The sequence below is a fragment of the Anomaloglossus baeobatrachus genome, chromosome 2 (genome assembly GCF_048569485.1).
Source record: "Anomaloglossus baeobatrachus isolate aAnoBae1 chromosome 2, aAnoBae1.hap1, whole genome shotgun sequence".
NCBI lineage: Eukaryota > Metazoa > Chordata > Amphibia > Anura > Aromobatidae > Anomaloglossus > Anomaloglossus baeobatrachus.
The window spans coordinates 86,284,830-86,310,648 of NC_134354.1; the positions used below are offsets into that span (position 1 = coordinate 86,284,830).

Below are 25,819 nucleotides of genomic sequence, written 5' to 3' on the forward strand. Positions count from 1 at the left end.
TGACCCTCGGTCCAGAGGCGCTTGAGCCACCGACACATACCCGAGCCCGGATCCGAGCGGCTCGGCTGCAGCCGAGCGCGGGGCGGTACATAGGCACAACAGTTACTCTCCAAATGCGACATGGCGTCTACTAACGATTCGAGCTAATTTTGCATTAAAAAAATTCAAGCCCTAACAGCTTTTGTAATTTGTATCTGTTTTTTGTTTTTTTTTTCTATTTATCTACTTTAATGCTTGAGGGTGTTCCCAAATGGCACATCATCAGTATGGCCCTGCAGTCACTTTTCTGCAGCCTCTATAACCCCCCCTCCCCCATCTTTCCCCGCCACAGGACATAATCAGAGAGTGGCACAGCAACCACTTCCCTGCAGCTTCTTTCACCACTGCCCCAGATGACATAATCAATTGTGGCAGTTGAGGCAGAGAAGTGAAGTGAAGTGCTGCAGCTTCTTTCAAAGGTGCCACATGGATTGTTTCACTGAAACGAGATGTCATCGGGGGACGGTGATAGAAGCAGGGAGAGTGGCAGTGCTATCCCCTGATGACGATCCATTTCACGGTGGTGAAAGAAGCTGTGGGGCTGTGCTGCTGAAACTCACCCTGCATCTGTTACCACACCCTGATGACAATATCTTTTCAGTGCAAGAACCTATATGGCTGGCAGCGGTGATAGAAACTGCAGCACTGTAGTCACTTCTCCTTGCCACTATCATATCATCACAATTTATTCCAGATGTCATCAGGTAGTGTTGGGGATAGTAGGTGTGGTAAGTGTTACGAGGGAGGACAGTTAGGGTATGTGCGCACGTTGCTTTTTACCTGCTTTTTACCTGCTTTTTTGCTGCTTTTTCTTCTGCGCTGTTTAATGCCAAAATGGTTGTGTTCTGCTTTTCAAGCAAAGTCTATGGGAATTTGGGTTTCTTGTCCGCACTATGCAGTTCAAACTGCAGCCTTTTTGTTGCAGAACTTTGGTCAAAAACTCAGCTTTGCAGTGCAAAACCCAAATGGCAAAAACAACTGACATGTCAATTGTTTTTGCCATTTGGGTTTTGCACTGCAAAGCTGAGTTTTTGACCAAAGTTCTGCAACAAAAAGGCTGCAGTTTGAACTGCATAGTGCGGACAAGAAACCCAAATTCCCATAGACTTTGCTTGAAAAGCAGAACACAACCATTTTGGCATTAAACGCTGCAGTTGAAAAAGCAGCAAAAAAGCAGGTAAAAAGCAACGTGCGGACATAGCCTCAGAGCTAAAAAATAGTAAAAGCACTAACGTCTCCCAAGGTTTTCTGAGCAGGTGGTAGGGCTACAGATGGACAAACAGACGGAAGACACAGCTTCAGAGGCACTAACTACACAAGGCGGTGTTAACTGCACACACGCCGACAAACAGAACCTCTCCTGTTAACTGCACATAGAGGATCCTGCAGGTGACTGTCCGTACACAAACGGGGCACTTCAGGACATGAGATGCAGCTCAGTTAACTCCACTGAGCTACAACTGACTGGAACGGTGGAGGGGAAGCAGGGAAAACGCCTAATCCTGCCTACCGCTTCCAATCTAGTATGGCGCAACATGCTGCAGTATGTCTGCACAGCTCTGGAATTACAGCAGAGCACATGTGAAGCACATGTAGCCATGTGTGTCCAGGGTTCTTTAAAGGCTAAGCCCTGCCCCTGGGTCCGACGCCAGATGATAATGGCGCCGGCGGCAGCCAACCAGAGATTGCCACATCACCAGTGATGCCACCAGCGGCCAATGCGAGACCGCCACGTCACACATGACGTCAGCGACGGCCAATCAGAGACAGCCGTGTCACTGATGGCGTCAGTGGCGGCCAATCATACACCGTCGCATCACTGGTGCCATCACGAGCATGCGCAGTAGCGCCAGGTGAGGCAGCGGGAACCCGTGCATGTGTAGCACCCTGGGGTCGAGGGGGTTAACCCGACTCGTCGCCGGGTCGGGGATGCAGAACCTCTGCGTCATCACGGGATGGCCTGGCCCGATTTCGTGACCCCAAGGCGTACAGGAGGGAGGGAAGGTGGAGGACGGAAAGAAGGATGGAGGATGAAGGCGGTGGAGGATGGGAATCAAATTAAACAAAAAAGTACAGCCTGCCATTCACCATATGACCTTACCATCAGGGTGCACGGAAGAAAGCAGAGGGAGGGCGGTTCACCTCCACTGGAAAATCCAAATGCAAAGAAAAAAATCCAGCACCTGTGGTTCGATCTTCAATTTAAATAAAACATCCTTTAATTGGAAACATGTTAAAATATACATGTATAGATAGAAAATCCTTACGTGTTTCAGGTCATAGTGACCCTTACTCATAGGTAATATGTTTAGAATAAAGCAGATATTTATACAAACTTTGAAGAAAGGGAATGCAATACACGTGGAATGGGTAAATTACAACAGCTGTGCCCATTAACTATTTCTTGTCCAATGCTCAAACAAATTAATGCACCTCATTATAGAAGAAGAAAAGAAAAAATTAGCTGATTTAGAATCTAAAGTTAATAAGTTACATGAGTCTGTCACTAAATTTTCCAATACTAATGAGTTCAAAAATATAAATGACCGACTGATCACCAAAATCAATACTACTGAGGATGCCATTACTAAGATTAAAAGGAACAAGTATACCAGGGACTGTATCTATAACGAACTGTGTCTATACTTGGCATAAAAATAGACCAAAATCTATATTAAAGGACAATAGAAGAAATGCTGATAAAAAAGTTTCCTTTTCTTCAAGTGATTTTGAAACCGCTATAGAATCTACGAACACTTCTCTTTCATCTGCTTCAGTTATTAACCATGCACAATTACAGGTTTTGGCAAAAGGCAACAAATTTGTTCCACTAAAAAAGCGGATTTGTTTGAAACAATCAAAAATGTTAACAAATTTGTTCGCCTTTTAACCGTTAAAAGACATTTTTTTGAGACACCGGCTCCTGTAAACCTCACTGAGCCACCTATTGACAGTATTGATGATAATGATGCTATATTAGATGTTTCTGCTCCAGATATAAATATAACGCATAATGTTGATAAAGTAAATGAGCTAGCCATGGATATTAGAGAACATATGGCAAGTAATATTTTAGGGGAACTTCAGACAGAGAGTTGTTCTTTCCCCAGATCTTCTTCCATAGTCACAAAAGTGCCTAATCCAGATTATCCATTAGCTTCGAGAGTCCCCTCAATGGACATGTTCCAATCCATTATTGAGAAAGAAGTTAAAGCTCTTTTAGAAAATCAAAATAATGCTAGTATTGATAATTTGACTAACAAAGAAAAAATAACTTTGGAGCAATTAAAAAAGAATGATAGAATTGTAATTCGCCAATCTGACAAGGATGGGGTCTCAGTTATCCTGGATGCTATGCTTTATGAAAAAGAAATTAATAATATGCTTCAGGACACTGATGCATATCTCCCCCTTGGTAACAATCCAACACCAAAAATTAAAGCTGATCTGGATGTTTTACTTATGGAGGGTTTAGGTAAAGGTATAGGTGAAAGACTATCTATTGGTAGATGCCCCAGTTTGCCCTGTTCTCCACGGTCTGCCAAAAATCCACAAGGAAACCTTTCCTCTACCGTTTCGGCCAATTGTGGCCAGTATTAACTCTTTAAATGAAAGGGTTTCCTTGTGGATTGATCAACTTTTGCAGCCCCTGGTGTAATTTACACATGGCCACATCCATGACAGCACACACTTATTAGGCTATGTGCGCACGTTGCGTACTGTCACTGCAGAAATTTCTGCAGCGATCTGAAGAGCACATGTGCGCTTTAGATCGCTGCAGAAATGTCCGTAGTGAGCGCCGATTCCATGCGCTCTGCCTGCAGCTCCTGCCATAGACAGAGCAGGAGCTGCCGGCAAAGCGCAGGAAAGAAGTGACATGTCACTTCTTTTTACGCAGCGCTTCGGCAGTAGCCGAAGCGCTGCGCTCTTAAACGCCACGTGCGCACGGCCCCTGCACAATCTCCATAGACTGTGCAGGGGACGCAGGACGCATGCAGTTACGCTGCGCTACAAAGCGCAGCGTAACTGCATGTATTTACGCAACGTGCGCACATACCCTTAGGAGCGTTGCAACACAAAAATGGCATAATGATAACAAATGGATATTGGCTGACATTACTACTCTTTATTCGTGTATACCCCATCATTTAGCTATCCGAGCTGTTAAATATCACTTGGATAAAAGTGTACTCTATTCTGAAGATCTGAATAAATATATAATTAATGTTATAGGATTTTTGCTAAAGAACAACTATTTTTCTTTTAATAAGCAATTCTTTTTGCAAATACAAGGCTGCCCACTGGGCTCAAGCTTTTCCCCAACCCTTGCCAATTTGTATGTGGCATGGTGGGAAAATACATACATTTTTTCTGAAAGTAATCCTTTTTGTGATAACATCAGGTGGTACGCCAGATATATAGACGATATAGTCATTATCTGGCGTACCACCGATGAGGATGAAAATCTGAATGATTTCATTGAGTATTTAAACGCTAATTAATTCAATTTAAAATTTGTTTTGTCATCTTATTCTGTAGAGGCACCTTTTTTGGATATTTGTTTAGAAGGAAATGCTACCGTAGTACTGGTACAATACAGAGCAAACCTTTTCGCAAACCAACAGCTGGCAATGCTACTTTCTTTGCCACTTGTTGCCATCCGCATCATGTCACCAAAAATCTACCAGTTGGTGAATTTCTTCGGGCACGGCGACTTTGCTCTTCTCAGACTAGTTTTCAAGCTGAATGCAATATAATGAGAAATAGATTTTCCAAAAGGGGTTAGTCACAAGCTACCATACAAAGGGCGATTAGCATTGCATCCAATAGGTCTCGAGATTCGTTATTACAGGCAGAAAAATATCCAGATATCAAATAAAAAACCAATGCAGGTAAAAAAATTTGATAAAAATAAAATCACTTTTTCAGCTAGCTTTTCCACAGATTTTTACAAAATTACTACCCTTATCAAAAATTATTCAAAAATATTATACCAGGATGATAAACTAAAAGCTATATTAAAAAATGGAATTAATTTTGTATCAAAAAAAGGCCCCTAATATTGGCAATATTGTTTCTCCCAGCATGTTCCTTAATAATCTAGGCAACCAGAACAAGAACTGGCTTAGTATTAATGGGTGTTTTGCATGTGGTTTGCAGAGATTTAATCTCTACAAAATCCTTAATAAGACGTTTTCATTTACTGACAATCACACTAACCAATATAATATTAAATATTTTATTAATTGTTCTAGTACACATGTAAATTATAAGGCGGATTGTAAAAAATGCAAACATTTTTATATTGCATGTACTACTAGAACTTTAAAAAAACGCATGTCTGATCACATTGGTGCGGTAATTAACAAAAACACTAGAACTAGCAAAGGTTTGTCGGGTTTAGGCTGCTTTCACACATCCTTTTTGAGCGGTGCGGCTCAATCCGTCTGTGAAACCTATGCAACGGATGCGGTGAAAGCACCGCATCCTTTGCATACGTTTTTTAAATGCGGCCCATCCGGTTTTTGCCGCTTGCAGCATGCTACTGAGCATGCGCAGTGGCAAAAACCGCATGCGGCGGCTGGATGCGGTTTTTGACACATTGCGCCGCATCCGGCGTCCATAGGCATGCATTGAAAAATGCGCTGCATCGGCTGGATGCGGCGCGATGCGTTTTTTTTTGCCGCACAAAAAAACGTGCCAGGCAACGTTCCATCCGGCCGCCGCATCAGCTAAATCTGCCGCATGCGTCAAAAACCGGACGGAACACAAGCCCATGCGGCACAATGCGGCACTAATTAAAGTCTATGCAGGAAAAACGCAACCGGCAGCAAAAAAAACGGTTGCGTTTTTCCTGCAAAGTGCCGCATTGTGCCGCACAGGAAAAACCGGAAGTGTGAAAACAGCCTTATCTAGACACTTTATTGAGGAACATCAAGGAGATTTATCAGCGCTATCCATTACAGGCATTGAGAGAGTTTTTAAACCCATCCGTGGAGGGGACTGGAGAAAAAAACTCCTATTGAGGGAGGCTCAGTGGATACTACTCCTGAAACCCCGGACCCCAGATGGACTTAATTACCAAAATGACCTACAATTCATTTTTTAGCTAAATTTGAAGATTTTTCATTGCTTTTAGGAATTGCTTTCCAAATAGAATTAATTAATTTTGGAAGTAGAACTAATAATATGAGTAGTCAGATATTCCGCTTTAAAATTAAATATTTCTGAAGGGGAGGAAGGGGAAGGAGAAGAAATAGAGGGGAGAAAAAGAAGAAAGGAGAAGAAAGGGGAAGGGGAAAGAGAAGGAAAAAAAAGAAGAGAGAAAGGATTTTTTTTTTTCACCCCATTTTTTGAAGCATAATGTTGTATTTTTCTGGAAACCAAATTACCACATATTTTTTGATGTATAATGATAAACTCAAGAAAATTAAATGACATTTTTTTCACATAAACGCATCTCCAGACAAGGTTCAATAACACACATAATCCTTATAATACTTAATCTTAGATGAATTTAATCAATGAAATAACCGGCAACTCAATTTTTAATGAGGAAATATACAGATTTTGGACATTTTTTGCTCATGAATATTAATATGTATACTACAACAGAAAGTAGCCTTATAGTTTTTTCATATTGAAAAACAACATCTATGGGATATTTAATGCAATGTTTTTATTGATGTAACATTCTGTGCTGGAATTGTATTAGTATTTGCATTTCTCTATTGCATTTTTTGTCACTTGAGATTTATATTCCTCTGAGATATTTGATCCTCCCCCCCCTTTTTGTGATCCTGACCATGGACAAGAAATAGTTAATGGGCACAGCTGTTGTAATTTATCCATTCCACATAAATATATATATCTAAATATCTGCTTTATTCTAAACATATTACCTATGAGTAATGGTCACTATGATTTTCTATCTTTACATGTATATTTTAACATGTTTTATTTAAATTGAAAATCGAACTACAGGTGCTGGATTTTTTTCTCTGCAGGTGGAGGATGGGGGTGATGGTGAGGAAAGTCTTTATATAGATCGTGACGCCACCTGTGGTCCGCGGCCAGGGATAGGCCGCTGCTAAGGGTGCTACTCTCCGGGGCTCATGGTGGAGATCGCAGCCGAGATGGTGTCGCTCCCCACAGGCAGAGCAGGGTTACCCTGGGAGGGATGATGGAGGACGGACGAGGATGGTGGTAGTCCCCGTTGGTGCCGCAGCGCTGGGCGACAGCACCGGCAAATGAGAGGCTGAGGCAGGGGCTGCGGTTCCAGGTCCTTTACTCACTTGTAGTTCAGGCGCTGCCCCAGAGTACCGGTCTCTGCCATGATGGGCAACAGCCGATCTCGAAACTGCGGAAGGTCAGGACCAGTATGACAGCATATGAGCCCTTCCTTCTTTGATGCGCTAAGTATCAGATCTCCGTGGCGTGAAACACTTTTGGATCCTGGTGTCAGTAAATGTCTCGTCCTGTATGCTGATAGCACGGTTCTGCCATGGGGCCGGTCGAAGAGCTCAGCCCTGGATCCTATGTGCTATTTGACTCCAGGAATAATGGGACAGGTCCGGTGACTTTCTAGCCTGTTCCCGCGACCCTTGCAGAGTTGGTAGACAACCTGAAGTATGCCTGTCTGCCCTAGGGTTTGGTACCTTGACAGCGCCAGTCCTGTGTAAGCAGCCTCCTGCTTCACCCCAGCGACCATGTGGAGACGCCTTGGCCCACAGAGCTGTCGCGCGGCACGTCCTCTCTGCTCGGCATCTGTAGCTGACTCCCCTTCCTTAAGTTGTGTATTGGGTCCTCGAAGCTGTTGCCCCCAGCCACTGCCACCGGCTGGTTCACTATTCTCACTTAGTCAATCTGCTTCCCTCCCGTGTGCTCCTAACTTCCCCTGGTGGTTGCTTCTCCCTGACCCTGAGTCCCGGTTCCAGTGGATCGGGAGCCCCTAATTTCAGTGGTGTCCTATAAACTCAACCACTGTGGTGACCCTTTTCTGTGACCCGATCCTGACCTGGTCCCTGGTAGGGCAACCTAATCTTTATGTATGTGTATGTTGGTGAAACCGGTATCGACCTTCCTTAGACCCGGGATAAGTACTACACCCTAAAGGAGGTGCAGTACCCTGTGGCACCTGAAGCCTCAGAGGTGGCACACATGCGAGGTAGGGCAATTCAGGGACTTAGCCACAGGATACACAGAGACCCTGGACACCTGACGCCTAGCATCCAGGCGCCTGGAGTGGCGGACAGTTGTTACAGGAGAGTTGTCAGGCACCACAGAAGGGGTTGGAGATCGGGCAGGAGTGGTTTGAATCTCGGGAGAACCCCGAACCGTGACAGTAAGTGACTGCAATGCCGCCAGATGATGATGCCCTGATGCCTTTTTTTGGAGAGTGATAGAAGCTGTGGGGAAGTGACGGCAAGGCTATGCTCCTGATATCTCATTTGAGGCTCCTCTCAAACAAAATGTCACAGGAAGTAAAGTAAAAAGTGTTTTAGCTTATGTATTTGTCTTTCTATATTAGGGGGAAAAAAAAATCTATTTTTTTTATGAAATATCTTACTGTGCACCGTTAGCCTATATGTTCTGTTCAATGATGCAAATCTATTGATTTGCACATTGGCTGTATAACGTACATTTGGTGTCGCCATATTCACTAGACTGATCAGTAGAATCATAATGGTAGATCATGTTTTTTCAACCCTAAAAACAAATTCTGGAATTGTTGTTTTTTTTTACCCATTTGACCCCACTTAGACTTTTTTCCTGTAATATGAATGGTGAAATTCAAACCTAAGGGGTACTTTGCACACTACGAAATCGCAGCTGCGATGTCGGTGGGGTCAAATCGAAAGTGACGCACATCCAGCGTCGCTGTCGATATCGGAGTGTGTAAATCGTTTTTGATACGATTAACAAGCGCAAAAGCGTCAAAATCGTATCATCGGTGTAGCGTCGGTCATTTCCATAATTTCGGAAGGACCGATGTTACGATGTTGTTCGTCGTTCCTGCGGCAACACACATCGCTGTGTGTAAAGCCGCAGGAGTGAGGAACATCTCCTACCTGCGTCCTGCGGCTCACGCCGGCTATGCGGAAGGAAGGAGGTGGGCGGGATGTTTACGTCCCGCTCATCTCCGCGTCTCCGCTTATATTGGCCGCCTGCCGTGTGACCTCGTTGTGACGCCGCATGACCCGCCCCCTTAGGAAGGAGGCGGGTCGCCGGCCAGAGCGACGTCGCAGGGCACGTAAGTCCATGTGAAGCTGCCATAGCGATAATGTTCGCTATGGCAGCTATCACAAGATATCGCAGCTGCGATGGGGGCGGGGACTATCGCACTCAGCATCGCTACCATCGGCTTGCGATGTCGTAGTGTGCAAAGTACCCCTAAGACTTGTCCTGCATAAAACAAGTCCTCATAAGACTGTGCATTTGGAAAAATAAAAAGTTATAGCTTTAGAAAAAAAAATGATAAAGCATTAGCGTAAAAATGAACAATTGCTGGGTCCTGAAAGGATTAAATACCTGTTAAAGGGAACCTGACAGCTGATGTATGCTGCCAGATCCACAGGTAGCTGTTATCCAGGGCTGGCTCTAGGTTTTTGTGGGCCCCGGGCGGAAGAGTCTCAGTGGGCCCCATCCACACGCAGACACGCATATACACAGATCCGTACACGTACATATACATATTTAAAGACAAACTCACAAAAATACATATAAACAGACAAATCTATACACAGTCATATACACTGACACACACAGAGAAAAAGGAGCCAGCACGATCTGAAATTGGCATGCATCATATAAAAAGTGAAAACTCACAGATTTATTCCAACTGTGCTATAATAAAAAAATGAGATTTTTAGCAAATAATTGATCAATTCTTTGAGCCACCCCTGCCAACGTCACGGCAAATCTCAATAGGGGGGTCCTAACCTATATTACGTATTTCATGTGCCATGCGGCCTCCTAGATAAAGTTAAAAGCAGAACCATAATGGAGCACACATACCTGCAACCTGTATATAGCCGCTTCCATGTTGCAAAAAAGGCAATTGTGGATAGAGACCAGCCCAGGTCCCAGCATGTGGAGCAAGCTCTACACATACCAGGACTATATCAGAACTGACCCTCCCAGTGCCAGACAGCAACCATTAATAAAGGCGTACCAGATCCAAGAATGGTGCTTAATTAGCATTGCCTGTGGAAAGGGGTGAGGTAGCTGAATCTGAACTGCTACCAACAGGAGGAATACATTGCAAACCAAAATCAGGCATGCATGGTATGGTGATGGTCAGTCACCAGAAATTGTAGCATAACTACAGTCCCCTCTCTCCCCTCTCTCTCTGGTTGGTTGTAGTTATGCTACAAATGTCTGGTGGCTGGTCACCACCATGCTATGCACGCCTGATCTTGGTTTGCAATATATTCCTCCTGTTGGTAGCTGTACACATTCAGTTGCCTCACCCTTTCCACAGGCATTGCTAATTAAGCACCATACTTGGATCTGGTCCGCCTTTATCAATAGTTGCTGTCTGGCACTGGGAGGGTCAGTTCTGATATAGTCCTGGTATGTGTAGAGCTTGCTCCACATGCTGGGACCTGGGCTGGCCTCTATCCACAATTGCCTCTTTTGCAACATGGAAGTGGCTATATACAGGTTACAGGTATGTGTGCTCCATTATGGTTCTGCTTTTAACTTTATCTAGGAGGCCGTATGGCACATGAAATACAGAATATAGAGTAGGACCCCCCTATTGAGATTTGCCGTGACGTTGGCAGGGGTGGCTCAAAGAATTGATCAATTATTTGCTAAAAATCTCATTTATATTACAGTACAGTTGGAATAAATCTGTGAATTTTCACTTTTTATATGATGCATGCCATTTTCAGATCGTGCTGGCTCCCCTCTCTCACTGACACACACAGATACATCATGCAAGCATATAGACACATTCCCGCATATTTCCATCCAGCTACCCCTGGGTATGTGGCTGTGCTGCATGATGGTCGTCACTAACAGACATGGCCGTGCACAGTACACACTGACACTGCTGTATATACATCACAGGAGGGGCTGGGGGCTACAATATATACATCACAAGAGGGTCAGGGGGTATAGACATTACTTGAGGGTATATATGTTACTGGAGTAGCAAACAGCTCTGGGGGTATACACATTACTGGGGTGGGTTGCATAATGCTCTGGGAGGCTGCACATATGGCTCTGGGAGACTGCACAGATATTTATGGGGGTGCCACACGCACAGCTCTGATCCATACATACAGACTCACACAGCTCTGCTACACACACACACACACACACACACACACACACACCCTGATAGCACTGCTGCACACATCTCTGCTGCATATGTACAGACACAAACACACAGCTCTGCTGCATATATATACAGTGCCTACAAGTAGTATTCAACCCCCTGCAGATTTAGCAGGTTTGATAAGATGCAAATAAGTTAGAGCCTGCAAACTTCAAACAAGAGCAGGATTTATTAACAGATGCATAAATCTTACAAACCAACAAGTTATGTTGCTCAGTTAAATTTTAATAAATTTTCAACATAAAAGTGTGGGTCAATTATTATTCAACCCCTAGGTTTAATATTTTGTGGAATAACCCTTGTTTGCAATTACAGCTAATAATCGTCTTTTATAAGACCTGATCAGGCCGGCACAGGTCTCTGGAGTTATCTTGGCCCACTCCTCCATGCAGATCTTCTCCAAGTTATCTAGGTTCTTTGGGTGTCTCATGTGGACTTTAATCTTGAGCTCCTTCCACAAGTTTTCAATTGGGTTAAGGTCAGGAGACTGACTAGGTCACTGCAACACCTTGATTTTTTCCCTCTTGAACCAGGCCTTGGTTTTCTTGGCTGTGTGCTTTGGGTCGTTGTCTTGTTGGAAGATGAAATGACGACCCATCTTAAGATCCTTGATGGAGGAGCGGAGGTTCTTGGCCAAAATCTCCAGGTAGGCCGTGCTATCCATCTTCCCATGGATGCGGACCAGATGGCCAGGCCCCTTGGCTAAGAAACAGCCCCACAGCATGATGCTGCCACCACCATGCTTGACTGTAGGGATGGTATTCTTGGGGTCGTATGCAGTGCCATCCAGTCTCCAAACGTCACGTGTGTGGTTGGCACCAAAGATCTCGGCACGGCAGGAAACTTTCAAAGGCTGTCCAGGCCGTGGAAGGCTAACAGTAGTTCCATAAGCCTTCCACTTCCGGATGATGCTCCCAACAGTGGAGACAGGTAGGCCCAACTCCTTGGAAAGAGAGTAGAGTAGAGTCCGTCCGTTCACCTTTTCTGCGTCGCACAAAGACACGTTTGTTGGATCCAAAGATCCCAAATTTGGACTCATCAGACCAATGCACAGATTTCCACTGGTCTAATGTCCATTGCTTGTGTTCTTTAGCCCAAACAAGTCTGTTCTGCTTGTTCCCTCTCCATAGCAGTGGTTTCCTAGCAGCTATTTTACCATAAAGGCCTGCTGCACAAAGTCGCCTCTTAACAGTTGTTCTAGAGATGTGTCTGCTACTAGAACTCTGTGTGACATTGACCTGGTCTCTAATCTGAGCTGCTGTTAACCTGCGATTTCTGAGGCTGGTGACTCGGATAAACTTATCCTCCGCAGCAGATGTGACTCTTGGTCTTCCTTTCCTCGGGTGGTCCTCATGTGAGCCAGTTTCTTTGTAGCGTTTGATGGTTTTTGCCACTTCACTTGGGGACACTTTCAAACTTTTCCCAATTTTTCGGACTGACTGACCTTTATTTCTTAAAGTAATGATGGCCATTTGTTTTTCTTTACTTAGCTGCTTTTTTTCTTGCCATAATACAAATTTCTAACAGTCTATTCAGTAGGACTATCAGCTGTGTATCCACCAGACTTCTGCACAACACAACTGATGGTCCCAACCCCATTTATAAGGCAAGAAATCCCACAGGGCACACCTGTGAAGTGAAAACCATTTCCGGTGACTACCTCTTGAAGCTCATCAAGAGAATGTCAAGCGTGTGCAAAGCACACATTCTTTGAAGAATTAGAATATAAGACATATTTTCAGTTGATTCACACTTTTTTGTTAAGTATTTCATTCCACATGTGTCAATTCATAGTTTTGATGCCTTCAATGTGAATCTACAGTTTTCAGAGTCATGAAAAAATAAAACCTCTTTGAATGAGGTGTGTCCAAACTCTGTACTGTATATACGCACAGCTCTGCTGCCTACAGAGAGACACACACACAGCTCTGTTGCATAGAGACACACACAGCTCTACTGCATATAGACACACACAGCTCTGCTGCATACAGACACACACAGCTCTGCTGCATACAGACACACACAGCTCTGCTGCATACAAACACACAGCTCTGCTGCATACAGACAGACACACACACAGCCATGCTGCAGACAGACAGACACACACACAGCTCTGCTGTATACAGACAGACATACTCACTGGAGCCCATAAATCGGGGGGCGGGGAAGACACATACAGGTCAGGTAGGGGGAGGGGGGTAGAACATACCGCTCAAGTCACGTTGGAGAGGGTGGCTCACACAGCCCCGGAGGGCAGCGCTGTGCTGGGGGTCGCTGGCTGGCGCTTCGCTCCGACTCTTCATCTGTGGGACTGGAGCAGCACGCTGCATTGTAGCTCCACCCACAGATGAACTTTAAACCAGGAAGACGCAGCGAACGCTGTGGTCTGCACGCCTTAAAGGGATGGCAGCCGCAGTTAGCTGCCGAATAACCGAGGACTGCGGTCCCCGGAACTCGGCCCGGGGGCAGCAGAACTGAAGGTGAGTGGGCCACCCCGGATGTCCAGGGCCCCGGCCCAGGGGCAGCAGAACTGACGAAGGCGAGTGGGCCCCCCAGCTGTCCAGGGCCCCGGCATTTGCCCGGGTGTGCCGGGTGCTGCCTCTGGCTGTATGATATTGGGAATTAATGAGGAGAGTCCATGCCGGGTGATGCGCCACAAGACTCGCGTGAGATACACGCGAGGCAATCGCAAGTGTGACACCGGCTTTTATGATGTTCTTTACCTCGTTGAGTTACCACAGTGACGTTAGATGCTGCTGGCCCATCCTTTTTTCTTGGTGAGCTTTGTACTGCGCATATGTTAGAAAGGCTGCCATGCGCAGTGTAAACAAGAACTCACCGAAAGAAGAGGATCCTCCAATCACCGGTGAGCGTGCCAAGATGGTGAGTATGATCTGTGTGTGTCTTCATGTTCCCAGCTCATACACAGCAGCATACTGTATATACAGATCCACACTATAGCCTATATTACCGTGTATATAGTGTGGATCTGTGTATACAGTATGGTGCTGTGTATACACTATATACACCCCACAACCTCTATTGTGTATATAGCCTCTATTGTCTATATAGCCTGCAGACTCTTGTGTATACAGCCTCTATTGTATATGCAGCCTCTATTGGGTATTCAACCTCTATTGTGTATATAGCCCAGAGACTCTATTGTGCATACAGCCAGCAGTCTCTTGTGTATGCAGCCTCTATTGTGTATACAGCCCACAGACTCTTGTGTATGCAGGCTCTATTGTATATACAACTCAGAGACTGTAATATGTATACAGCCAGAAGGCTCTTGTGTATGCAGCCTCTATTGTGTTTACAGCCAGCAGCAGGCTCTTTTGAGTATACAGCCAGCAGCAGCTTCTTTTGAGTATACAGCCAGCAGCAGCCTCTATTGAGTATACAGCCAGCAGCACCCTCTATTGAGTATACAGCCAGCAGCACCCTCTATTGATAACCAAGAGAGACAAAAAGGACCTAACGTGCAGACATTCAAACGCAACATAATAAGTCAGAATCACAACCTTAAGTATTGCATATAAAAATCATTTTTATTGTGACATGTAAAAAACAGGTTGGATTTTTATTATATATAAATAGACTACAATGATAAAGAACACAGGGATAATGAGGATAGAAGAAAGTAGCACATTAACCCCAGCATGTAAGGTGTAACAGGCTAGTAATAAGCTCACCCATGAAGTATTATAATAGATCGCATGAAATGATCCTATATCATATCATGTTTATTGTCCTTTGTGTGCATTAATTATTGCTTGTTTTTGGATTTTTATAGGTGTCTTATATTCAAATTACCAATAGTGTGGGCTTTGCACTTATCAGCAGCTGATTTCCTGAATATAGCCAGTCGTTTTCTACTAAATTGAGAATCTGGTCATCATCACATAATGGGAGGGATGACAGTGATGCACATGTATATGGGACAATTGTGTTTATGCATATACATGCATATATATGCCTAATGTACCCTGTTTTGACGTAATGACATGACATTTTTTGCAATTGTGATATTAATAAGGGTGTACTTTTGTATATGCTTGTATTTTACGTGTATGTATATACATACTCTTTGGTCTATCTATGCATACACATGTCACTCTCTTTTCCTCTTTCTTTCTCTCTTCTTTCTTTTTGATTTCTTTCTTCTTTCTTTTTCTCGTAGTTTGGGGTATATACTGACATTCTATACCAATTCTGGATGTTAAAAGTAGATATTTGCAAAACCAGATTCTTACTACTTTTATATAAAACCGTATAATTTTATTTGTATCAAATTACGTACATAACAACCAATTAAAAAGCAAAGTGAATAGAGGAAGGATGATCATACCCTATCCTGTTCCTTCCTCAATACGGGGGTCGGCGTCCTAATGTGAAGACACCCCCGATCAACGACGGCTATCCCTGGGTATTACCCTCCCTATTGGTAGAAAAGTGATCCCTCTCAGAAAGGAAACAACCCCTACAGTAGTAACACCACAGTGAGGAAGAGGTGCTCAGTCCGCAGTGGCTAATTTGTCTGTATCACCACTCAGATGAGTAGGGATACGGGGCCTAGGGAAGTCGTCAGTCCCTACCGTATGTATGACGGTAAGGTAGTAACGAAGGATCTTAATATCTGATCTATGTAGGTACTACTATTCTGAGTTAAAGAATCAATCCCAGACACGATAGGCCTGCCCTTGATGGGATTGGTGCCTTTGTGTATTTTTGAAATGGCATAGAAAGTTGCTAATTTAGGGTAACGTGGGAGTAGGAAGTCATATTTGTTGGACGAGATAAGTTTTTGTTGTTTTGCCACATCTAATATTTGTTTTAACTGCAGATGGTACTGGGGGGTGGGGTCTCCAGTTAGTCGTTCATATGACTTTTTGTCCTTTAGTAATTGGGCACACATAAATACATAGGTCTCTTGGTCAAGGATCACAATGTTCCCCCCTTTGTCTGAAGGTTTTATTATTATATTGATGTTACCCTCCAAACTACGTATGGCTTCCCTCTCTTCTTGTGTGACGTTAGACACTGTTGCGTTCTTTTTAGGGTGAATCATTTTTATCTCATCCGTGACGATATTACAGAACAGATCGAGATTAGTGTAGTCTCCCAAGGGAGGTGCCTTTTTGCTTTTCTTTTTTAAGGTGGAGAATGGACCCTCTCCCACTTTATGTGTGCCTTCATTCTCCAGTTCAATCAAAATATCAATGTCCTCTAACATGTCTACTGATACCCCCAATTGCTGACTCCTCTTTTTGTTTTCCAGCACGAAGTGTTTCCTCCATTTCAACTTTCTTATAAACAAATGAACATCTGTTGTCTGTTCTTTTCTCATTGACAGTGTCCAGTAGTACCCTAACTCCATTGAGTTGTGAGTAACATAGGAATTACCATTCAGAAAGGTACTGTTCCCCTAACAATGGCCCCTACTCCAGGCTGTAAGGTTGTTACCTGTAGAAATTTTTATAATAGTGTTTCTTTTCCATATAGGTGAAAAATTTCATCCTGACATATTCTAGGATAAACTAGCTGAATAGGCAGCACATTTTTCTCCCTATGTACTATTGAAGAGGCAAATCAGCGATTGCTGGTCAGTATCGGTATTCTAGATGTACACCTACATTTGCTATCTAGGTGGATCCTTGGACCTGAAATTAATGTGGGCTATATTTTATTTTATTGTATTTGTCACAGATCTGTCCAAAGACAAGAAATTCTCTCAAGAAATTGTTGAAAAGCCCCTGATGAGCCCCTGATATTGACAAGGGCGAAACGCGTTGGGCATTTCTTGAATTGAGTTTTATAAGAAATGTTACTTACCTTTCTATTGGGCATTTCTTGCTTCTCATAAGAAATGTGACTCACCTATCTACTCTTCTTACTGAGCACATAGACTTATGAACATCTGACGACTTCCCTAGGCCCCGTATTCCTACTCATCTGAGTGGTGATACAGACAAATTAGCCACTGCGGACTGAGCACCTCTTCCTCACTGTGGTGTTACTACTGTAGGGGTTGTTTCCTTTCTGAGAGGGATCACTTTTCTACCAATAGGGAGGGTAATACCCAGGGATAGCCGTCGTTGATCGGGGGCGTCTTCACATTAGGACGCCGACCCCCGTATTGAGGAAGGAACAGGATAGGGTATGATCATCCTTCCTCTATTCACTTTGCTTTTTAATTGGTTGTTATGTACGTAATTTGATACAAATAAAATTATACGGTTTTATATAAAAGTAGTAAGAATCTGGTTTTGGGTATATACTGACATCCTAGATAGGACTTGAACAGTGTCCCAAGAGTGTATATATATGCATGGATTGCAATAAATGGATATATTTCCAGACTGACTGCATCTATATATGTATTAAATACACTATGGTTACGCTGTGGATGACCCTCTAGGCATCTGATTTATACTAGATGCCTCCCTGCGGTTTCTCTCCCCTTCTCTTTCTGCCTGTCTTCTTGTGTCTATAAATCCCCTCCCCCGTCACTACTTCTGGCTGGAGCTGCGGGTGTTGTGTAGTGCGCATGCGCTCACCCGCGCCCTCGTCACTTACACGTGATGTGTGTGTTTGTTGTCCGGTGCGCGCGCCTACACTCTCCTCCCCCTGAGGTCGCCTCTGATGGCCTCCGTAGCGCTGACACCTTATGTCACCGCTGGAGAGCCGGAAGTGATGCGACCGGGGGCGGGGCCTTGGACATGCGCGCTATGACCCGGACAATATTGACACCAAAACTGACCTATCAGCACTGTCTTTTTGAGTTACAAACCCCACCTGGCTAAAACCCTTTTACTGGCACTTTTTCCTGGTCACCTCCCCCTTATGAAGCTTGAGGCGAGACGCGTAGGGGCACACGAGTTGTGATTTTTCCGGCGCAGTCTGACACATGGGTAAGCCTGATTGGTTTAATATGCACTATTCTGAAGCGCTCCGCTTTCAATCCTGCCTGGTAATATAGTCACCAGCACATATACCTTGAAATATGGAGATCTTAACTATGTAATTTTGGAGGATTTTTTGTCTGTCACCTCCGTTTATCCAACCAATCTGACTTGCCCTGCTACCCCATGATATAGGATCATTTCATGCGATCTATTATAATACTTCATGGGTGAGCTTATTACTAGCCTGTTACACCTTACATGCTGGGGTTAATGTGCTACTTTCTTCTATCCTCATTATCCCTGTGTTCTTTATCATTGTAGTCTATTTATATATAATAAAAATCCAACCTGTTTTTTACATGTCACAATAAAAATGTTTTTTATATGCAGTACTTAAGGTTGTGATTCTGACTTATTATGTTGCATTTGAATGTCTGCACGTTAAGTCCTTTTTGTCTCTCTTGGTTATCATACTGCAAGTTTAGGACGTGCCTGAGCGGCCATATGATAGCCGCACATGTGAATTCACGATTGCGGATTATTTTGTTTAACAGCCTCTATTGAGTATACAGCCAGCAGCCTCTAATGAGTATACAGCCAGCAACAGCCTCTATTGAGTATACAGCCAGCAGCAGCCTCTATAGAGTATACAGCAGCAGCCTCTATTGAGTATACAGCCAGCAGCCTCTAATTAGTGTACAGCCAGCAACAGCCTCTATTGAGTATACAGCCAGCAGCAGCCTCTATTGAGTATACAGCCAGCAGCAGCCCCTATTGAGTATACAGCCAGCAGCACTCTCTTTTGAGTATACAGCCAGCAGCAGCCTCTATTGAGTATACAGCCAGCAACATCCTCTATTGAGTATACAGCCAGCAGCAGCCTCTATTGAGTATACAGCCAGCAACAGCCTCTATTGAGTATACAGCGAGCAGCAGCCTCTATTGAGTATACAGCCAGGATCAGCCTTTATTGAATATACAGCCAGCAGCAGCCTCTATTGAGTATAACATCAGTAGCAGCCTCTATAATATATTTATATGCATATGCAGCCTATGTACTCACATACGCAGGAGTTTTTCAAAGTGTGGGCTGTGGGATTGTGGAATTTTCAAGGGATGGAGGTGGAGCAGGGGTGGAGCCAGGGCAGGGTCTCAAGGGGGCCCGATTATTTTGCCATTATGGGGCCCTAAAATTCCTAGCGGCAGCCCTGGGGACAGCACACGTAGAACACACACACACAGACATGCATAAACATAGGCACCTACACCACGGACCGTGCAAAACATTAGTGTTTTGCATGGATGTGTGAAGGAGGCCAAAAACAAGGCAAACTAAAGGGCAGACATATAATTTGTGCACTCGCAAAAGGGTCCAAGAGGTAAGGGGCCCATTTCCACCTCCAAAGCTTGTGGATTTGTGCATTATTATGAGCCATTGGGCTACAAATGGCCCATTTAGTGCTCTTGCACAGGGCCCTCCTCCCTCTGTGTCCTCCAGTAGGCACACATACCTATATATCTGGTAAAATAGAACTCTGAATGTCTTACCCAAAAACCGAGCACAGTGTGACGATCTTGTAAAAAGCAGACAGCAAAGAGAGGGAGGATCTGGAACAAGTTAGTTTCACTTTTATGACTTCAGCCGTGTAACGGTCCTCGGTTCTCCCCTGTTTCCTGCCCCCTTACACTATTCTCCTAAGTCTCGTGATTTCCCTCCTCGGTCTAACATAATTGTTTATCTTAATATGGAGATAGAGCTGCATTTACCTCAATATGAATCTGCTTGAATACAAATTGTGCCATTGTGTTTACCAGATAGAATAGGAGTAGTTGGAATAGGTGGCTGTGTATATATATACACTGTGTGCAGAATTATTAGGCAAATGAGTATTTTGATCACATGATACTTTTTATACATGTTGTCCTACTCCAAGCTGTATAGGCTTGAGAGCCAACTACCAATTAAGTAAATCAGGTGATGTGCATCTCTGTATTGAGAAGGCGTGTAGTGTAATGACATCACCACCCTATATAAGGTGTGCTTAATTATTAGGCAACTTCCTTTCCTTTGGCAAAATGGGTCAGAAGAGAGATTTGACAGGCTCTGAAAAGTCCAAAATTGTGAGATGTCTTGCAAAGGGATGCCGCAGTCTTGAAATTGCCAAACTTTTGAAGCGTGATCACCGAACAATCAAGCATTTCATGGCAAATAGCCAACAGGGTCGCAAGAAGTGTGTTGAGCAAAAAAGGCGCAAAATAACTGCCCACGAATTGAGGAAAAGCAAGCATGAAGCTGTCAATATGCCATTTGCCACCAGTTTGGCCATATTTCAGAGCTGCAACGTTACTGGAGTATCAAAAGGCACAAGGTGTGCCATACTCAGGGACATAGCGAAGGTAAGGAAGGCTGAAAAACGACCACCTTTGAACAAGAAACATAAGATAAAACATCAAGACTGGGCCAAGAAATATCTTAAGACTGATTTTTCAAAGGTTTTATGGACTGAGGAAATGAGAGTGACTCTTGATGGGCCAGATGGATGGGCCAGAGGCTGGATCAGTAAAGGGCAGAGAGCTCCACTCCGACTCAGACACCAGCAAGGTGGAGGTGGGGTACTGGTATGGGCTGCTATCATCAAAGATGAACTTGTGGGACCTTTTCGGGTTGAGGATGGAGTGAAGTTCAACTCCCAGACCTACTGCCAGTTTTTGGAAGACAACTTCTTCAAGCAATGGTACAGGAAGCAGTCGGTATCATTCAAGAAAAACATGATTTTCATGCAGGACAATGCTCCATCACATGCATCCAACTACTCCACAGTGTGGCTGGCCAGTAAAGGTCTAAAAGATGAAAAAATAATGACATGGCCCCCTTGTTCACCTGATCTGAACCCCATAGAGAACCTGTGGTCCCTGATAAAATGTGATATCTACAGGGAGGGAAAACAGTACACCTCTCGGAACAGTGTCTGGGAGGCTGTGGTGGCTGCTGCATGCAATGTTGATCGCAATCAGATCAAGCAACTGACAGAATCTATGGATGGTCGGCTGTTTAGTGCCATCATAAAGAAAGGTGGCTATATTGGTCACTAATTTTTTGGGGGTTTGTTTTTGCATGCCAGAAATGTTTATTTCTAAATTTTGTGCAGTTATATTGGTTTACCTGGTGAAAATAAACAAGTGAGATGGGAATATATTTGTTTTTTTATTAAGTTGCCTAAAAATTCTGCACAGTAAGAGTTACCTGCACAAACAGATATTCTCATAAGATAGCCAAATCTAAAAAAATATACTCCAACTTCCAAAAATATTAAGCGTTGATGTTTATGAGTCTTTTGGGTTGATTGATAACATAGTTGCTGATCAGTAATAAAAAAATCCTCTAAAACACAACTTGCCTAATAATTCTGCACACAGCATATATATATATATATATATATATATATATATATATAATATATGGTAAAAGAGAACTTTGAATGTCTTACCCGAAAGCCGAGCACAGTGTGACGATCTTGTAGAAAGCAGAGCACAAATTGAGGGAGGATTTGTAACAAGCTGGTTTCACTTTTGTGACTTCAGCCTTGTAACGGTCCTCCGTTCTTCCCCTGTTTCCTGCCGCCCTTACATTCCTCTCCTCTCATTTAAAGGGAACCTATTGCCAGGTTTTTGCTATCTAATCTGAGAACATAAAAATAGCAACAAAAAGAGGAATAACCTCCAAAAATTAAGTATTACTTATGTGACGCCCCTGACTCTATCAGGGTGTCACAGGGAACTGCACTCCTTTCTCTTATGGTGTAGAACTCATCCTCCATGGTTCTAGGATCCTCACTGTTGGTATTGCTTCCATCAGCACTCAAATCCTAATCACACCTCACACCACACCCTGTCAGGCACACCAGTGGGTGGTCTAGCTGGAACAGGCCACCCGCCTAGGGGTCAGACAAACTGGTGGGAGAGAGGAAGTCAGAGATTAGAGTCAGTCGAGTAGTAGCCCTCAGAGAGTGAGGAGCTGAGGGAGTTGGAGCTCCCTGTGGGACTTTTGGTTAGGTCGCAGACAGTGGTCTGGGACCGGAGGAGTTGGAGACCCGGTCGCAGGGTATTGGAGAAGGGTGGCTAGACTTAGTTTTGGAGAACGGTCGGCACCGGAAAGTCCAGTAACCGGACCGGTAACGAGCATGACAGGGTACAGGACCCTAGATCAAGGACTAGCTTCACGCAACCTGGTAATTCACCTGTGGAGGACAGTCTCTTTATGAACTTTCCCCAAGAGCTCAGAGATCGAAGGCAAACACACAACGAGGGGGATAGGGCTTTCCAGCTTATGCAGCCTGCAAAGATCCCAAGTTTCAGCCATCGAGATCACAGCACCCCTATCCAAGTATAGGGAGCGGGACCCCGACCGTTTCAGGCCGAGGGTTCACTCAGAAACATCTAAATATACGTGCATGGAGGCAGGATCCAGGCCACTAGCAATACTAACAGGGACAGATTCCCGGACGATCTCCCCAGAGTGGCAGCGGCACCCAGAGACTTGGTTTACTCCTGTGTCAGAGTCTACTTAATGGTTGCACCAACATCCACACAGGCTGAGTGAGTATGCTGCTTCCCCTGTGTCCGGCCTGCCTGCATAGCCTGCACAATCCCATCCATCACCTATTCCATCCAGAGCCCCGGGGTCTCCCCTACCTGTGGAGGGGACACCATCTGGCTGCCCCACTCCATCTCCCCGGGTACTCCCATCGGCAACGGCAGTACTCCCCTGACCGCGAACCACGGTTGGCATCACAAACTCTGCCCTTGTAAATATTCCCCCTTTTCATTTGAAGTGGCCGCAAGCCCTCGGGTCCGGAGATCCTCGAGCCACAGTAACCCCGGATCCAAGCAGTGCGACTGCTGCAGGGGTGGCACACTTACAGCAAAGATGGGCTGCAGTGTTTACATCGCCCAAGCCAAAAACTAATACTCTACCAGGATACAGCTAAGGCCAGTTTCACACATCCGGCCGTTTTTTTCGCCGGTTTGGCGGATGCGGCGTACCCTCGTACAGTGTATAGACAGCATATGACAGTGCTGTAACTTCCGGGTCACATGCTCCGGTCACATGACAGCATGTGACCAGCGCTTGTCGCGCTGCCATTGTACTGTTTACACTGTACTGGTGTGTAAACACCAAATAGGCGAAAAGCCAGATGTGTGAAACCGGCCTAAGCCCCCACTAAGTGGAGGCATCACGGGTGCAGGAGGAGCAAATCACACACAAACTTCAATGGAATGGAGGGGGCGATTGCTAGATGATAAAGCTGCACACTGATGGCTTAGGCTACCGTTACACTTTAGCGATGCTCCAGCGATCTGACCTGGTCAGATCGCTGGTGCGTCGCTACATGGTCATTGGTTAGCTGTCAATCAGGCAGATCTCACCAGCGACCTGTGACCAGCCCCCAGCCAGCAGCGACGCGTGGAAGCGATGCTGCGCTTGGTAACTAAGGTAAATATCGGGTAACCAAGCGCTTGGTTACCTGATATTTACCTTAGTTACCAGTGCACACCACTTAGCCCTGGCTCCCTGCACTCCTAGCCAGAGTACACATCGGGTTAATAAGCAAACCGCTTTGCTTATTTACCCGATGTGTTCTCCGGCTACTTGTGCAGGGAGCAGGGAGCGGGCACTGACAGCCTGAGAGCGGAGGACGCTAGTAACCAAGGTAAATATGGGTAACCAAGCAAAGGGTTTCGCTTGGTTACCAGATATGTACCTTGGTTACAGCTTACCGCAGGCTGCCAAACGCCGGCTCCCTGCTCCCTGCACATTCAGATCGTTGCTCTCTCGCTGTCAAACACAGCGATGTGTGCTTCACAACGGGAGAGCAATGTCCAAAAACTGAACCAGCACTGTGTGTACCGAGCAGCGATCTCACAGCAGGGGCCAGATCGCTGCTCAGTGTCACACACAGCGAGATTGCTAATGAGGTCACTGGTGCGTCATAAAAACCGTGACTCCGCAGCGATCTCGCTAGCGATATCGCTATGTGAGAAGTACCCCTTACATAGAGCGCTGTTCACACATGCAGATACACAGTCACAAGCCCGCACCCTATTTAGTGACGCCCATACTATTAGATCAGGTAGGCTGCCAAGCCATACCTCACCTGTGTACCATGCAGGGACCCTCATGCTCAGGGCCGCCATCAGGGCATTACTACTGTGCCTGGTGTACTGTACGTGTATAGCAGCAAAAGCACCACTGCCGGGCACCTCCTAATGTGATTGTGACTGGGGCCGGTGAAGAGGGGGGGGGCCCGGGGGCCCGGCTGAGCCAAAGACAATTACTTAGTTTTATTAAGCCCCGGGCCAGCCGGGCCCTCCCCCCTCTTCACCGGGCCCCAGTCACAATCACAGCAGAGGGGCCCGGCAGTGCTGCTTTTGCCGCTATACACGTGGCTAATTTGCATCGCATGCAAATTAGCCACGTGTGCTGGAGATGCAGCTGCACTATGCCCCGAGGTTCAGGGGGACTTTTCCTGACCTGTAGCTGCTCAAGGCTCTAGGGGCTCCTGGCCAGATTGCCCTCATAGCATGCAGCATGCAGGGCAGGGAGCGATCCGCAGCTCTGTACAGTGTAGAGAGCGGAACTCAGGAGTCCGTCCTCTGCTTCCTGCCCTGTACTTTTCTGTGTGACACAGGTGCGCACTCCTTGATGACGTCATCACGCTGCGCGCGCCTGTGTCATTTGAAAAGTACCCGGGACCTGGGAGGTGAAGAGACGGCGTGGCGCGGGTCCGTACAGCCGGTACAGGAGAGGTAAGGGATAATTTCGGTTTTTTTTTCTTATTATTTTAAATAGACTGAGGAGGGGATAATAAGAAGGGGGAGGATTAGTAGAGGGGAATATATATAAAGTATATATTATATATATATGTATATATTATATATATATGTATATATTATATATATATAGATATATATATATATATATATATATATATATATACATACATACAGTGCCTACAAGTAGTATTCAACCCCCTGCAGATTTAGCAGGTTTGATAAGATGCAAATAAGTTAGAGCCTGCAAACTTCAAACAAGAGCAGGATTTATTAACAGATGCATAAATCTTACAAACCAACAAGTTATGTTGCTCAGTTAAATTTTAATAAATTTTCAACATAAAAGTGTGGGTCAATTATTATTCAACCCCTAGGTTTAATATTTTGTGGAATAACCCTTATTTGCAATTACAGCTAATAATCGTCTTTTATAAGACCTGATCAGGCCGGCAAAGGTCTCTGGAGTTATCTTGGCCCACTCCTCCTTGCAGATCTTCTCCAAGTTATCTAGGTTCTTTGGGTGTCTCATGTGGACTTTAATCTTGAGCTCCTTCCACAAGTTTTCAATTGGGTTAAGGTCAGGAGACTGACTAGGCCACTGCAACACCTTGATTTTTTCCCTCTTGAACCAGGCCTTGGTTTTCTTGGCTGTGTGCTTTGGGTCGTTGTCTTGTTGGAAGATGAAATGACG

The 25,819-nt window shown here is 44.8% G+C and overlaps 1 protein-coding gene across 1 annotated transcript in view; it reads right to left on the minus strand.

Moving 5' to 3' along the window:
• LOC142290977 (NACHT, LRR and PYD domains-containing protein 12-like) overlaps positions 1 to 19,881 on the minus strand; it is a 1,131,354-nt gene extending 1,111,473 nt beyond the window's left edge. Inside the window, exon 1 of the mRNA XM_075335136.1 lies at positions 19,843 to 19,881. The gene's annotated coding sequence lies outside the window, so the exon portion shown is untranslated. The remainder of the gene's footprint in view (positions 1 to 19,842) is intronic.
• Positions 19,882 to 25,819: the final 5,938 nt, after the last annotated feature.